Raw genomic sequence first — 9,653 nt, forward strand, 5'->3', positions numbered from 1 at the left:
GTTATGCTTACAAACAAAAGTATGGTATTTAAAGAAAATGATTTGCAAAAATACCTGCATTTATGTAAATAAAATAGAGCAAGTGTTGGCAATTTTCTGTAAAAGGGCCAGACGGTAAATGCTTTAGTTTTGTAGACCATATAGTGTCGATTCAAACTACTCTGCTCTGCAGTCGTAACTGAAAAGCAGCCATACACAATATGGAAACAAATGGGCTCAGTTGTGTTATAATAAAACTTTACTTATGCACACTGAAATCTGAATTTCATAAAATTTTCACATTACAAAATATTCTTCTTCTTTTAATTTTTTCTTTCCAACCACCTAAAAATATAAAAGCCAGTCTTGGTTCATGACCCATGTGGACCCATAGGTCACAATTCACCAACCTGAGGTAAAGGAATAAAAAATGAACCTAAATTTTAAAAACTTTAAAAATAGAGGAATAAAAAACTTTCCTGACCATGCTCTAATATTCCAACATTTCTTGCTGGGCTATTTGTGGGCTATACAATTCCCATAAGGCTTCTATGGGTCCTCTTAGAAGTTCTAGTACAGAAGTAGGACCAATCAGACAATGCTGAATTCTGTGTTCTATATGTGCTCACCATACATGTTCATAATCAACTGCTCTTCATGGAAGAAGCATATACCCCGTGAGAAGCAATATAATGGATCCTCTTCAAGAGAAAAGAAGTCCTTCCCTTCCTACAGATGAAGCTGTCCACCTACAGCAAAGATGGGAATAAATCTAGGAATGTTTTCCAAACGATCCCAGGAGACATTAAAAAAAACAGGGAAAATTAATCTTATTATATCCCATTTCATTAACTGTAAAATGATGGTGACGAGATCTTAACTGTTTTCTAAAGTCTTTAAAAGTGATTATTTTTGTGATGGGCTTAAAAAGGGAGAAGGGGGGACAGGTACCTGTGCACCTGATGTTTGATCAATTTTTAAAATTCCAAATATTTAGTTTTAAGAAATCTTTGCTTTAATAGAAAGCTGTCACTATGGTAGGTGCAGACTGCTATCAAGTACCCATCTCCCCCAGATGCCACTATGCACACATCTTCACCAGGAGGGATACATTTCTGAAATAACGAAATGAAGAGGGTGAGAAGACTGCATTCATTTGAAAGAATCTTAACATTCAGACACTCAGTATGATATGTGAGCTGCTATCACCGTGTTATAAATATTGTGAATTTAATAGAATTTGGTGTTTTCTGTTAAGCAACAGAAAAAAAATCCAATTACTACCTTAACAGTATTTTAGTTCTAGTAGGAGACTCTGATATAGAATCCTAGAGAATGGATGTTTTAAAAATCTACCATTTTAACACACATGTGTCAGACACTTAAAAGTGTAAGTATGACCCTATATGGTGAAAGGGAAATTTTTCGACGTCTACATAACAACTAGAAAAGTATCCCAGGTTTTTAAACTAATCTTACATTTTGACTAGAAGGAAAAAAAAAAAAAAGCAAAGGAGCTAAAAACAAAGTATTTGGTAAAGAAAGGAGAAGATCTGTATAATTCTATAATGCCAAGAATATATTCACTTTTTCCAAAGATCACTGAGGAAAAGGTAAATATATCCAGTCTCCTGCAAAATGGCCTTCAAAAAGGTGAGACTGCAGAGCAACAGACCAAAAACTTCTAAACAATGGCTCTATAGAACCAATAAATAAATCTTTTAGAAGAAAACGTTAATGTTCTATTGAAAACCTTAAGAAGAGAGGGATACGAATGATCTAACCCTGGGTTTATAAGTTTTCTGAACTAATACCATTACTTATTTTCTTAATACAATGGCATCACATTGAAATTACACATTGAAATTACATTAAAAAGAGGATTAATATCTAACTGGGCCTCAGAAACAGGATTAAAAGCATACTGTGGAAAAGCACAAATGAACCAGAAGGCACCCCACCCTTCCCCGCAAAACGTTCTGGGTGCACTTAGCTTTCCTCCACAGTCTGTCTACCCAGCATAATCTGCTATCCTTTGTTTTTATCTGCTTCTCCTGGCAGTGCCTGGAGAGAGTAACACTTCAGAAAACTTCCATCTGTTCTGCAGCAGCTGGATAAAACTTCATTCTCTTAAGAATGAGACACGACAAACTATAACTGTCATCCCAACCTGTCCCTCGAGTTAAAAACCAGTTAGCAAAGAGCCCTGCTAATCATGCAAGTGCCCTGCCTGTCCTGACTTGGCCCCAGTGACTAGTGCAGGGAGAAGTAATCAAGCCTGCCAGACCACATGCACACTACCCTCTAAAAGCAGAACTATTGCGACAGTGTTCACCCTACACTGAGAGTTCCAGAGGACAACTCCTTCCACCACTGTGATGTGAATTTGCTAGAGACCTACAGTCTTTCCTCTTCAGAAATTTGGTATTTGATTTCTGAAATATTTCACTTGATCAACAGGCATTTAACCATGTTTTCTGTAAATATCAATACCTGAAGTAATTAGAAACTAAATGGACACATACTCAGCTTTCCCCATCCCAAATCTAACATAGTTAAGCAGGTTTCTCCTGACAAAAATATTTCGTTTGCCAAAATGATGTCACTAAGGAAACACCACAGGAGGAGGGGTTGCTCTTCAATGAATTCTCATTGATGAGCAAAGATTTGTCCTAATCTACAGATATTCCCTCATTCAGGACCCAATGTACCACCATGGTGTTTCTATTTAAGTTGGCAAGCAAAGTTCAGGTTTACTCTGACCCAGACTTGGTGCTGATGCCAATTACCACCACAACATCCTAAAAGTACTCATTATAGGACAGTAGGTGGCTGGTGTATATGCATACAACCAGCTAGCTGGCATTAATGAGGGCTATGAACTCTCTAACAGAAAAAAAGTGATAAAAAAGAAATCAAATGATCAAGCCACAATAATGTCAACGTGACATTAAGTAAATATTTTAATGGACTGTGATTACAAAATGGAAATCGCTAAAGTACACAGAAGCTTAAAAATAAGACTTCTTACCTGATCTGAAACACCAACATGTGAAAGACTGGAAATGGGTAGGATGAAAATAATATGGGGCCAAATTGGAGTGCATTACACCCTATGATCCAGCTACCTTGCATTTTAAAACAAAGTCATCAGTATAATCTTCGTTACAAACTTATGTCAAGTACAGGCATCACATATTAAACTCTATTATAAACAAATTTTACAAAGTAAAAGGTCTAAAGAATTGTTACATTATAATTCTTTTATCCCATAGCTTCGTAATAACCCTTTACCATAACAAGAGGAACTTGTGGTTTCTCAGGTACCTAACACTCTGTATTTTGATTCCAAGATACATACTACTTCCCTTATTTTAACAAGTTTTAAATCAGGATGAGGCTCACAACCACATTTTTGTGGTTAAAAGTAATAAAATAATGGTGTACCTTACAAAGATCTTAGATTCAATGAAACATCACATCTGGTTCTTTGAATCCCTAACTATAAAATAACACACACCATGGGCACCACAATTACTAGTGGGCTTTTTACGAGGCAAACTCCTGAGCCCAGAATCCTGTGGAGTGAGGATTAAAACTCCTGCATGGTTACGAAACTCCCCAGGCGATCCTCATTCCACTTAGATGTGAGAACTTCAGCCCAATAGTACACCAATCCAAACACACAGAGAAGTTTGGGGTAGTGGTGGGGAGTAAGTCAGATCTAGGCCAAAAAAGCCCAAAGGTAAAATTCACAGGACAAGGGCTTCCCTGGTGGCGCAGTGGTTGGGAGTCCGCCTGCCGATGCAGGGGACACGGGTTCGTGCCCTGGTCCGGGAAGATCCCACGTGCCGCGGAGCGGCTGGGCCCGTGAGCCATGGCCGCTGAGCCTGCGCGTCCGGAGCCTGTGCTCCGCAACGGGAGAGGCCACAGCAGTGAGAGGCCCGCGTACCGCAAAAAAAAAAAAAAAAAATTCACAGGACAAGAATCTTCATTCTTTCCTTAACAGTGAATGGAAATCAACCTGACTCTGGGCCAGGTCTCCTGCGGGGGTGAGGAGGGAGAGGTGGGCAGTGAATAAATCTGGAAATAATGTGCTGAGGAACAAAGCAAAGCGAACTCCTGTTTGCAATGGTAACAACAGAGTGCAAAATTAAAACTGTCCCAATATTTTCTTGCAGTTTCCTCTCTACCAAAGCAGAATTTTGCTTAAAAAGTCATAATCCAGTTGAAGAAATGAAATGGGGATCAGATTTCTGTAACTGACAGTACAAACATACCCAAAACAGAAAACAAGACAAAATGACATTCTGTTCCGTCTGCTCCTTCAGAGCTCCACAACTGTCGATTAAACAGCTGTAATGTAACCTACTTTAATGCTACACTATACCATCCAAGAGGAGAAAGAAAGATGGATGAATGGGTAGATGGAAAGAAAGAAAGGGAGGGAGAAACAGACATTATTGAGTACAACAGCAAAAATAAAACTACATGTTAACTATAAGAAGTTGAACATAAGCAGGATAAAGAAGTGTCTAGTTCACAAATCGCTATAAAATGAGACGAAAAGCACAAATTTACAGGAGTATAACTAGTAAACTATCTTCATCTCCTCATGTAACTATAATATTTTACATTATATTAGATGGGATGTTACAGGTTCCTATTCTGAATGTTTTAGAATTCCCCCATATATTCACTTCATTTATACGGTCTTTAAGTAGTCTGCGGAATTTCACTGCACCAGGGCAGACATAATTCTGTCAGTCAAACTTTTCATGTGAAGAAACGGAGGAGCAGAGTGGCTCCATCTGCCCAAGGGCCCTGGAGATGCAAGTTAGCAGCCATTTGCAGAGAACTGGTAGTAAGAAGATTCTAGTGTAAAACTTTCTGAACCAATTAAAAAATTCATTTTTTGGTCCTTCGATACAAGCACAGGTCCCTCAATACACATTTAATGATCAACTAACTGCAGAGGCTGAATGGTATGGAGAGTCAAGTAGTACACCTGATAACCATGATACTATCTAAACAAGCCATGCAGAACTTATGATGAAAATTAATGCAGACTCATAGCTACAGACGTCCACATAACTTTTTCTCACTAGCACACAAAAACCCACCAGGGTCCATCAATGGATGAATGACTAAACAAAATGTAATATGTGTCTATACATGGAATATTATTCAGCCATAAAAAGGAATGAAGTACTGATACAGGCTACAACATGAATGAACCTCTAAAACATAATGCTAAGTAAAAGAAGCTAGACACAAAAGATCACCTATTTTGACTCCATTTACATGGAATATTCAGAATAGATAAATCTGTAGACAGAGAAAGCGGACTAGTGGTTGCCAAAGGTTGGGGAATGGTGAGTAACTGCTTAACGAACATGAGGTTCCCTTTTAGGGTGATGAAAATGTTGTAGAACTAAACAGAAGTGGTGACTGCCCAATACTATGAATGCACTAAATGTCACTGAATTGTACACTTAAAACGGTAAATTTCATGTTATGTGGAATAAATTTAGTTTTTAAAGGAAATTTAAAAACTCACCAGAGACTAGAAAAATAATGAACAGATGAAAATTAATTAGATTATAGATAAGGCAGATGTAAGTAATAAAATAGCTTGAATCAAACAAACAGGCCGATGAAGGAGACAATGAAAGAATACTGATGGGGTAAACTGTGGAAATTTAGAGGCAGTGGAATACAATTTCCTCCTCTGAGAGAACATCAGCTGGCTCTATTTTAGGAGCAGAATAAAATTCACAAAACCTTTTAAAGTTCCATAAGATGTTATGGAAAAACCCAAACGAACATTTTGGCCAACCCACTAGCTTTGTGAGGGCCCAGGCTGCCTTATTCACAGTATCCACCTTACCTATAATTACTGGCACATATAGGCACTCTCATATGTCTAAATGAATGTAAAAATTGTTGAATACTGAGACTGCCCATTTAAGATCTAAAATATGTGGTAAAAAAAAATAACATTCTTATGATTCCCCACAGGGACTACTTTTCACCATTCAACGATCTCTTTGTCCTTTGACCCTCTTTCCAGTGACTTTTCCCTTTTTAATGTATCTTCTTTAATTATGAAAAGATTAGTTAGTAATTCTGTTTTAATCGTAACATATATTAAGTTTATTTAAAAAGTCACTTTAACCCAGTGGTGCTCAGTCTTATTTTGACTCCCTTTTAAACAGAAGCCCCCTCCATTGGGGATTTGGGGGCGGGGCGGGGGGCAGGGGGGGCTGACTGCATCCTTTTTAAAAACCCTCATTTATGGGTGATTCTGAGAGATCCCCAGGTTGAGAATCACTGCATGAAACTCGTTTTATTTCTTACTATCAAGAAATGCTAGTCTTTAAAAGAGCTGAGAAAACATTACACAGAATCTGTGAAACAAAGCTTCTCACACCTGTATACACTGGAAAAAAAAAAAAAAACCCTGTGATTTAATTAGTAAACTGACAGAGAACTCAAGAGACTGGCAGCTTTTAAAAAGAGATAGTTAATGATATGACCAACCCGGATGCAGATTCTGCCAATCTCTTGCTGAATGGCATGAGTTAGTAACTTGTATGTTCTAAATTAAATGGAGATCCCTTTGTACTCAATGATGCACTGTATGAATAACATTAAGGTTTCCCTTCACGTAAAATTGTAAAATGTGACAGCATACCATTAGTCCTGAAAGGTGGTTAAGAGTTCAAGGGGTCTGGGATCTACTGTCAGCATCAACCTCAACCTCTATGGGAGTTCATAATTTCTCAGTAAAATTGGGAAAGATACACAAACGGACCTACTCTATGGGTTGTAAGAAATAAATGTGCATATGAAAGCACTTGACACAGTGCCTAGTAAGCAATCTAGTATCTAGGATCATTGTATTCATATTCTTTTAGGCCAAATAAAAAGAAACAAAGAAAAGGTTCTGTCAATTAAATAGTTTTGTATGACACGAAATTTTAAAAAGCAAAAGGTAGAGGATGATGAAAACACAAAAAATTACAGTTGGAGATCTTAATCTCAACGTCAGTCCAACACTCATTATTCAGATCTAGGGTCACAAATCGTAACATATGGTAGAAACTGTGAGGACAGCGGCAAACATATGGGGGAAAAACAAGAAAAAGAAAAAAAAAGGAACGAACAGCACATCCATCAATGACACCGAATGCCAATGGGCCGACATAGGTTTTAAAAATAAAAAGTACTTCCAACTTAGAAGACACTAAAACTTTACAAGTGAGCCAAGACCGCCCTCCTCAGAGTTCAAATGCAACCTACAACTCCATCCCCGCCTCTTTAGAGCACTCGGCCCCCATTTCCAACACGAGCGGGAGCCCCAGAGCCGGACGCGCGCCCCAGGTGCCAGTCACAGGCCGGAGCGCCAGGTGCAGTGGCCGCCCCGCCCTCCGCGGACTGGCCGCCGTACTGGGGATGCCCGCGCGGGGGCGGCGGCCCGGACCCCCGGCCAACCACGCTCTGGTGCCCTGGTCCTGCCGCGCCCTGCCCTCGGCGGGACGCGCCACGACGACCTGAGTACGCCCGGGCACACCCCGGGCCGGCGGTCGCGGGGTGAGCAGAGGATAAAGGTGAAGGTGGGTGCCCGGCTGCCCCCAGCCTCCCTCCATCCTCCCCGCCCTCGGCCGCGGCTCCGTCCGCCTCCCCGTGCGTCTCACCGGCCTTCCGCCCGCCTCTCCGCCGCGCGTGCCCGCTTTTCGGCCTCCCTGCGGTCAGTCTTGCCGAAGGTCGACAGGAGCCACCGCCGCCTCCCGCTCGCTCCTCCGCTTCCTCCCGGGTTCCTACGGCTTCCCCTCACCCACGCGAGTGGCCAAGAGGAAGCCAGCTAGCCGCTGGGCCGCCTCCCTCACTTCCCCGCCGCGACCAATGGGCCCCGCCGCCGGGAAGCCGCGCCCGCCCCCTGGCGGTGGAGGACCTAACGGTCGCCCCGCAGGCCGGAGGGAGGGGCCGTAGAGCTGAGAGGGAGGGCCCTGCGGCCCCGCCCCCCGCCTGCGCTGCGCTTTCGGGACCTGCCACGTGGGAGCCGCAGGGGCGGCGGCCGGCCGCACCCCAGAAGAGGGCAGATAGGTATCGTCTATTTCTACCACACGCCGCCTTGACCCACACTTCCATAATCCCCACCTTAAAGGAAGAAATTTTAAAGTAATCAGTCCCATTCTAGAAGTCCACCAGCTAGGGTATACGAGACGGTGAGTTCAACGTAAGGTCGTAGGCGAGTTCCTTTTGACTCCTTAAAAGCTAACTAACCTACGGTGAAAATACTACCTGTCGGAGCGCTAGAACGTTGGTAACCCCAAATGTCTGACCCAAGGAGAAAGGTAGTGCTTGTATTTTGCACCTCACTTTTGTTTCATTTATTTAGGAACCCGACAGTTAGAAATGTTTTTCTCCTGTACACACCTTTTCCCACGATTGTGCTGTTAATTGAGAAGTCAATCCAAGTCCCACTATCCAAAACTTGAGAACACAAAATAGTTTCATAATTCCGATACATATTCCAGAATAATTAATAACTATAACTCTCATCATTAACTATTATTAGGTAGAATGTCAGAACAATACATGGTTGTAGAAATTAAATTGCATTAAAGAAATAATAGAGTCTAACCATAGTTAGTCTTCTACCAAGTCTTAACTTTCCTGCAAAAATATAAAACACAGAACTTAAGTAATAGCTATGAATTTGGAAGTTTGTGTTCCATGGTAGGAGGAGGAAGCAATAAATGCATTCTGAGAGCCTTATTTTTCTTGGACCTTGATGGGCCTTTGGGAATGTATTCTCATTTAATGCTCACAACTCAACCGAAGTCAATATCTGTATTTTGCTTTAACAAATCAAAAAACCAAGACTCCAAAGTTGAGTTTAAATCACTTGTTCAAACATATAAGGTAGTAAGTTGTGAAGTTGGAATTCCAGCCTAGTCCATCTAGCTCCAAACGAACAAGGCACTTTGTTTCTTATGATACCAAAATACAACATGTACTGTCACCATGCTTCCCCTAGTTCCTCAGGTCCCACTGAAAGAATTTAGAAGCCTCTTGATTAGGGAGGTCAGGCCATATTTGTGAAAAAAGTTTTTTGCTCCATAACCAAATTGGCCTGTATGAAAATGACATATGCTATATTCTTATAGCACCACACTTGAAACAATTTCTGGACTGAAAGTGTGTTGAATATCCAATGACCATAATATGTAACTTAGAACCCTTCAGTAGGTAATGAAATTAATAATAGTGGGTCACAACCAACATTTTGTTGTTGATTCACTGAAATAGGATAGAACAAAAAACATCAGAGTTCACAGCACAACTTGAGGATAAGTATTGTTTCATGACACATTTGTACAGTGTTAAGTGTGGTTGAATAGGTTACAGTGTCCTGGCCTACAATGTAAATTATATTTTTTCATAGGGATTGCAATGTTTAAAAGTTGGTAAATCACTTCTTTAGAGCAGCTGTTAATCAACCAGTTTTTTCACCTACCTTTTTACTTGGCAAGAGGTGGGGAGGCAGGAGAAATAGTCAGGATTAGTGATTGCGTTTAGTAAGACTACAGAAAACTTTGCAGCTCCAAGAGGCTTAATCCAAAGCAGTGTTGCTATGTTACATAATAGGTAATGATAATTTATAT

The 9,653-nt window shown here is 40.7% G+C and overlaps 1 protein-coding gene across 1 annotated transcript in view; it reads right to left on the bottom strand.

The window, feature by feature from the left end:
• FAM3C (FAM3 metabolism regulating signaling molecule C) overlaps positions 1–7,798 on the bottom strand; it is a 47,828-nt gene extending 40,030 nt beyond the window's left edge. Inside the window, exon 1 of the mRNA XM_082846966.1 lies at positions 7,680–7,798. The gene's annotated coding sequence lies outside the window, so the exon portion shown is untranslated. The remainder of the gene's footprint in view (positions 1–7,679) is intronic.
• Positions 7,799–9,653: the final 1,855 nt, after the last annotated feature.

The sequence above is a fragment of the Leucopleurus acutus genome, assembly GCF_964270905.1.
Source record: "Leucopleurus acutus genome assembly, chromosome: 9".
In the NCBI taxonomy this organism is placed as follows: domain Eukaryota; kingdom Metazoa; phylum Chordata; class Mammalia; order Artiodactyla; family Delphinidae; genus Leucopleurus; species Leucopleurus acutus.